At 36.8% G+C, this 7,294-nt stretch overlaps 1 pseudogene across 1 annotated transcript; it reads left to right on the plus strand.

Moving 5' to 3' along the window:
• Window positions 1-3,973: 3,973 nt before the first annotated feature.
• Window positions 3,974-4,419, plus strand: LOC308500004 (ubiquitin-conjugating enzyme E2 L3-like; annotated as a pseudogene). Its single transcript has one exon. The product of its transcript is annotated as a ubiquitin-conjugating enzyme E2 L3-like (transcript).
• Window positions 4,420-7,294: the final 2,875 nt, after the last annotated feature.

The following is a 7,294-nucleotide window of genomic DNA, read 5'->3' on the forward strand; positions in this document are numbered from 1 at the left end:
CAAATTTTATTGAAAACTTCCTCCTATATTCAAAACACTGTTTGACATTTACATACATGTTTTTATTAATAACCCTCATTTTAAAGATGTATAAATTCACATGAAAGTTCAGAGAGCCTGAGAGACTTTGTGTAGAGTCACAGAGCCTGCAAGAAAAAGCCAGGATTATAGAAGCCAAGTTTGCTTGATTGCAAAGCTCAAGGTCCTTTAATTGTATCTCACATCCTACGCACCATACTTTTTTCTTTTAATATATAAGTAATGACTGAATACAGTTCATCATAAAATATTGAAGAAATATATTATTATGTAGGGAAACATGTGAAAGTCCCCACCCACCCACATCCAACACTCAAATGCCTCCCACATGCAAACATTGCTCACAATTTGGCATACATCTTTCTAATTTTGTTTTAGCATAATTTATAAATATGTATACACAAATACACCTGGGTTTGTTTTGTTTTTTACATAAATGGAAAAACAAAAGTTCTCAAACTTATTTCTTTTACCTAATATCTTTTTGTAATTATATTTCCCTAAAGCACATATGAATGTATCCCAGGATTTATAACAGCTACATAATAGTACTTCATAGTTTAGATATTTAATCTTTACTTAGCCCCTGTGGGGCATTGAAGATTTCCAAATAAGCATCTTTGCAAACGTGTGTGAATCCTTTCGGATAGATAATCAGAGATAAAACACTAGCTAAAAGTACATACATTTTTGTTATCGCCAGCAGTGTATGCTAGTATTAATTTGTTAATAGTCTGGTTTCACTTCACTGATTAATAGTGAAGTTGATTATCTTCTCAACTTTATTCATTTGCTTTTTTTGTGCTGTGAATTGCTCATTGATGAGTTTGGCTCATTTGAGAGAGGGTCCAGTTCTTTGCCATTTTCTTACAGATTTGTAAATTCTCCCTTCATATTATGGACATTATTCTTTGTTATATGGATTCCAAATATCTTCTCTTAAGTTGTCTCTGTCTCTTTACATTATTTATGATGTCCTTTGTCAAGTGAATTTAAATTTGTACTTGTAAATTTACAATGAGTTTAATTTAAATTTAAATAAGTTTAAATTTGTATGTGGTCAAGTTTATTAATCATTTTTTTTTATAGCATCTATGTTTTGTGTCTTGCTTAGGAAAAAATCCTCCTCCTCTCATTTTTACCACTATGTTTGGCCAGGAAACTGATATCAAGCATTCTTTATTTACTCCCTAACACTATATTTCAAATGAGGATTCCAGAGTTTCTATTTCTAGGAATGACACACTACATAATTTAGACCAACCTTTCTACGGAGAATAACTAAAAAACTAGAGGAAAAGTTAAAACAAACGAAAAACAGTCTTAAAAGCACCAAATAGCTAACTAATGAGTGGAATAGAATATAACTTCCAAACTAATAGAGGAGGGGGAATGAAATGATGAAACAACATGAGTTATTATTCATCTTCCATGGAATTGATTTACTAATGTATTATTTAGAAATCTTACATCTTTGTTCAAAGGTGAGATTTGCTTACAACTTCCCTCTTCCATGACAGTGTTTTCTGCTTTCGGTAGTGTTATGCTAGCCTGAGCCCAAGTTAGGAAACTTTTCTCTTTTTCTATCTTTGTAATAACCTGTAAAACAGAAACTATGCACTCTTAAAAAGTTTGGCAGCTGGGTGGGCTGTTAGCTCAGTTGGTTAGAGCGTGGTGCTGATAACACCAAGGTTGCTGGTTCGATCCCCGCATGGGCCACTATGAGCTGTGTGCTCCTTAAGAAAAAAAAAAAAAAAGTTTGGTAACTATAATCTATCAGTAACCATTTCCTTCTATGGTATAGATTTTTGGGTATCTTTTCTGTTTTCCACTGGTTTATACACTTTTTTCTACTCGTCTTTAGCCAGCTTGGATACCACTTTTCTATATAATTTCATATGGATTTTTCATATGGCTTTTCTTATAATTTAAAAATTTTATCCATAACTATAATTACGTCTTCTTTCTCATATCTGCTTCATTATTCTAGGATCCAATGTGTCAGTGGACCATCTGATGCCAATCTGATTCTCATTTCTTTGAGGTAACTCTAGCTCTAACCCTAAGAATGTTTTAAGGCATTTTACTGTTGGTGTTTTACATTTCAACAAAATGTATAGAAAAGACTTCCACTCAGCCTGCTCAGCGCCCAACCTGCTCACCATTTAATGTAAAGATCCTTTGTCCCCTCTTAGGTTATCCCTGGCTCCCACCCCTACCTTGTCCTTTTTATTCTCTCTTTGGTGATGGATATGGGAATTTTTAATCTATCCTTCATAACATTTAAATTTTCTTTCATACTTTCCAGATCATTGCCATCTTGAAGTGTTTTCTGGGAAAATTTTTACTCACGCTCTTTACCTATGTGCATTCATCTCTTGTTTTTCATGACCTCATTTTTTTTTTTTTAATTTCCTTTCTTCTTAGGGTAATAAACTTGTTTTCTGGATACAATACCTTCTCTTAAACATCTATAGATGTTAATTATACTTACTTTAAGGTAGTCTTCTCTTTGTCCTGGTAACTCTTTTTCTTTATTTCATCTTCCATGTGTCTTCATTACTGTACTTAGTTTTCTTTAAATGCTTTGTGATTATTAGTATCATCTTTGTATTTGAGACCCTTGTTCACTTGTCTATGGTAGCTGCTTCTGTTTATTATAGCCTGTGTCTGGTGAGAAAGGAGAATATACTGAATGGTAGGGTGTGTTTCATTTTTGTTCTAGGGCTGGGTGCATTTTTCTTCTCAGGGCTAAATAAGTTTCTAGCCCAGTGGTTGGCAAATGTTTTTTGTAAAAGGGCAAATGGTAAACATTTCAGTTTTGTGGGCCACCTGGACTCTATCTGCACTATTCAACTCTATAGCACAAAAGCAACTACAAACACTATATAAGCCAGTGGGCATGATTGTGTTCCAATAAAAGTTTATTAACAAAATAGGTGGCCACCCTACAAATTTGCCAGCCCCTGACTTAGACCATTACTTCAAAGATAGCAGTGATGGGGCTTCTATTATCCAGTCCTGTATATGATAGGTGTTGAGTACTGTTGGCAGGGAACATTAGAGAAGCCCTGGCATGGTTATACATTGTTTTGGGCTGTGTAAGTCTACAATTTGACTCTACTCTTCCTTCCCCATTCTGGGAGGTAGTTAATATTCCTTAATACATTTCTTTTCTGCTTAGCTCGACAGAGTGAATTCTGTTATTTGAAATTTAAAGTCTGATTTATATACCCTCTTCCTTACAGTAGAGTAACTTCTCTAAATTTCTGTTCAATAAAGGTACTTGTTTTCTTGTACTAATATAAATTAATTCTATCATTAAAATTTTTTCTGTCATCTTATGAAATGTACTCATTCTGTCACCTTGCTTTGCTATCACTCAGTCAGGGAGGAATTTTAAACAGTGAATGTTTACTGTCTTCAGTGGTTGCCTAAGAATCTTGCAGCTTTTACTCTTGTAGAACGTAGTAATCAGGCTCCTTGTATGTGTGATACTTAACTCATTCATATGTCTATGGCATTGCTGGTATTATTCTCTTACCTTTAAAGTCCCATTTGTATACAAAATGAGCTCAAGTGCCACCACCTCCATGAAGCCAACTATGATTTCTATAGCCTTGATCAATATACCTATGCTCTGAGTTCTCAAAACAGATAATATTGCATTAATTAGTCCTGAATTAACTTACTTACTTAAGGTAGTTAATATAATAACAATATCTAACATTTATAAAGCCTAGACACTATTCAAAGCACTTCAAAGTATTAATTCATTTAACCTTCATAACTCCCTGAGGCAGATTCTACTATTATTATCCTAGTTTTATAGATGAGATAACCAAGGCATAGCATAGATTAGGAAAATTGTCCATGGGCTTACAGCTAGTCAGTAGTACAATCAGGAGATCCAAGATGGCGGCCAAACAGAAGGCTGCTGAAGAAGCTTGGAGAAATCCACAAATATGGAATGAAAAACTTCTGTAACATCCAGGTTGATAAAGCTAATTTATTGACTTGGCAAGGGCTTATTGTTCCTGACAACCCTCCATAAGATAAGGGGGCCTTCAGATCGAAATCAACTTTCCAGCAGAGTACCCATTCAAACCACTGAAGATCACATTTAAAACAAAGATCTATCACCCCAACATTGATGAAAAGGGGCAGGTCTGTCTGCCAGTAATTAGTGCTGAAAACTGGAAGCTAGCAACCAAAACCAACTAAGTAATCCAGCCCGTCATAGCACTGATGACCAAACCCCAGCCTAAGCACCCACTTCGGGCTGACCTCGCTGAAGAATAATCTAAGGACCGTAAAAAATTCTGTAAGAATGCTGAAGAGTTTACAAAGAAAGATGGGGAAAAGCGACCTGTGGACTAAAATCTGCCATGATTGATTCCAGCGAGTGTGAGCAGAGACCTAGAGCGGTACAGACACCCCGCAAAGCAGGACTCTGTGGAAAACTGACACATGCCACCGCCTGGTGTTTGCTTGTGGCAGTTACTAACTTTCTACAGTTTTCTTAATCAAAAGTGGTCTAGGTAACCTATAAAAGGATTAAAAATTTAAAAAAAATAGTACCATCAGGATTCAAATTCAGAGTCTGGCTCCAGAGCCCGGCTTTATTCTCTGCACTATTCTTCCTTTTATATGTTCATTTTGTTTCCCCTACTAAATTGTACATCTTTCTGCTGCTTTCCCTAGGAGCCTAGTGAGGGTGATGGATCAGAATGGATATAATCTGGTTCGTGCAGATTAATTATATTACTATGTGACGGCCCTGTGTTCACCATGACATGGTAGTGATAGTTATTCTAATCCACCCGGTTCCTCCAAGTCAAAGCAAGAAAAATAGTCACTATCTTCCTGGGAGGTTATTAAGACATTTGAAACCTTATATGGCTATGCCTGTTGGGAATAGCCCATATTGGGTTTGCAGGCATCTGATAACTACCGCAGTTATCAGAGGTAGCCCTTGGTCCCAGGTGAAAGACATACAAATTCACCTTTGACAACTCTGTGTTTGAACCAGTTAGTGATCTTTGGTGGAGATCATAGCATACGATCATAATACTCATTGGGTTACCCTGTTTCTACTCATTTTCAACAGACCAAGACAATGAGTGACTTAAAGCCAGAGAATATAGTACTCATTTTTACCTCTTTCAACTTGCCACTTTCCAGTGCAAAAATAACACATTGTGAGTATTCAATAAATATTGATAGAATTGAAAAGAATCTCACTTTACCTCAATGACCACAGAAAGATGGCTGGCAGATGGCTTGAAGAACTATCTAAAAGCCATGCGTGTCAAGGTGATAGCTGCAAACCAGAGGTTTTCCTTCCTGGGATTGATGGATCATCAATCCATCATCTTTAAACAAACAAATGCAGACAGAGGAACTTCTGTCAGGAAACATGATGGCTCCCATTTGCAGCATGTAAGGTTTTTTTGATGCCTTGTGAATCATAAATATTAGAGACAAAGGACCAGCTCTTCCCTGCCTCACTTAGGAAATGATTAAATCCTTTGCTACCACTTATTACCAGATTGCATTTGTTGGGAAGTTGATGGGTGTGTGTGAGAGAGGGAGAAGAAGGTTGTGGAGTAACTGAGGGAAAGAGGTATTGTAGGGAAAGGTGGAAGGGTAAAGATTTCCTACAGATCTTTTCTTATCTCTTTCAAAATAGTCTTTTAAATTTCTAAATTTGCCTCTAATTTGTAAACATTTTACTTTTATTCCACCATGATGCTTCCCCTTTAATTTGTTTCTATCTTGGGAGGCTAAACTTGCATTTTCTTAGTACATGCTCATATTTATACCTCTTTCTAGACTGTTCTGTCACCATTGATTCCTCGTCGCTTTCCCTGGGGGTTTAGAAGGGAAAGGACGCTGTAATAGAGACAGAGACCCAACAGCATGGAGTCAACATTGACATGTCTGGTTTTGGGAGGGAGGAAGACTCATGATTCTCAGCCATCAAAGCCAAGTGCAGACCTCAAGAAGAGGATTTTTCTAGGCTGCAAAATTAGAAGCCTCGAGGGCATGATTCTGAGCTTCTAATCAATACAATTTTCTATTTATCTCCCACACCAATGAAAAAAGAAATCCACCTCTTTGTCCAGTCTAAAGGGAGGCCCTGAGAAGAAGCACAAACGTCCTCATAGAGGCCCAGATGTGCACACACATCAGTAAGCCCAGCTTCCCTGGAATCCATAGGGGTGAAATGTTTGCATTGTTTTCAAGATGGAAAATTGCTATTAATCTTGAACTCTGAGGGAAAGGAGAAACAGGAAGTTGTTGGGAACATAAAATAACACGCTGAACTTTGAAATTAAAACAGGAAAATTCACTGCCTGACTTGCCCTTTAAAAGCAGCTTTCATAGTCCCTTGAAGAAAACAAAAGGAATCTGTGAAAGATTCACTAAATCATGTATTTTTGCTCACAGTGTTTACTGCAACTTGGAAGTCTGACTTCATAGACACTGACTCAAGTATGAAGTCTGGTTTAAAAAAGAAATTTCAAATTCTTGCTGTTCTTTCTTTTCCATGTTCCTCATGTTCTTTTTCATTCCAAGATCTGTAGCAATGTTTGCTAACATCTCATAAATGTTCCCACAACTAAGAAATGTTACATTAACTCTTGTCATGTCTGTAAGTCAAACGGTTTCTCAAACCATTTCCATTAGCACAGGGTGATGGAAAGAACACTGGGAGTCTAAGACCTAGGATCCATTTCAGCTCACCAGGGACTAATTATGAATAGGTCAAGTAATCCTTCTGTTCTATAGCTTCATTAAAAAAAAAAGTGGGGGGGGGAGTGGACTTCACAGAAAATATAAAGTCTTTTTCAAATGATCTGATCAAACTTGTTTATACTTAAATTACATAACCTTCACTAGACTATAAACTGTGAGTGTGGCGTCATGGTCTGTTTTGTCCACTACTGTGTCCCCAGAACCCAAAACAGTAACTACCCCTCAAGAACTATTTGTTGAATGAGGAATGAATGAACAAATAAATAGAAGGCATTGGTTCACAAAGAGCTGTGATCCAAGGAAAATTGTCATGTTGAACTTGGGAGTAAAAAGGATTCAGTTTCTCTCATCTCAAAGGGAAGAGCCCAAAGGGAGCTGAGAATTTAAGACAAGAGTCAATCCAGAAGAAGGAGCCCTTCTCTCAGCCTCTGAAAATTATGTGCTGGTGCTATGGAGCCAAAATAGAGAAATAAGTAAGCAGTCCAAGGGGGGC

The sequence above is a fragment of the Rhinolophus hipposideros genome, assembly GCF_964194185.1.
Source record: "Rhinolophus hipposideros genome assembly, chromosome: 7".
NCBI lineage: Eukaryota > Metazoa > Chordata > Mammalia > Chiroptera > Rhinolophidae > Rhinolophus > Rhinolophus hipposideros.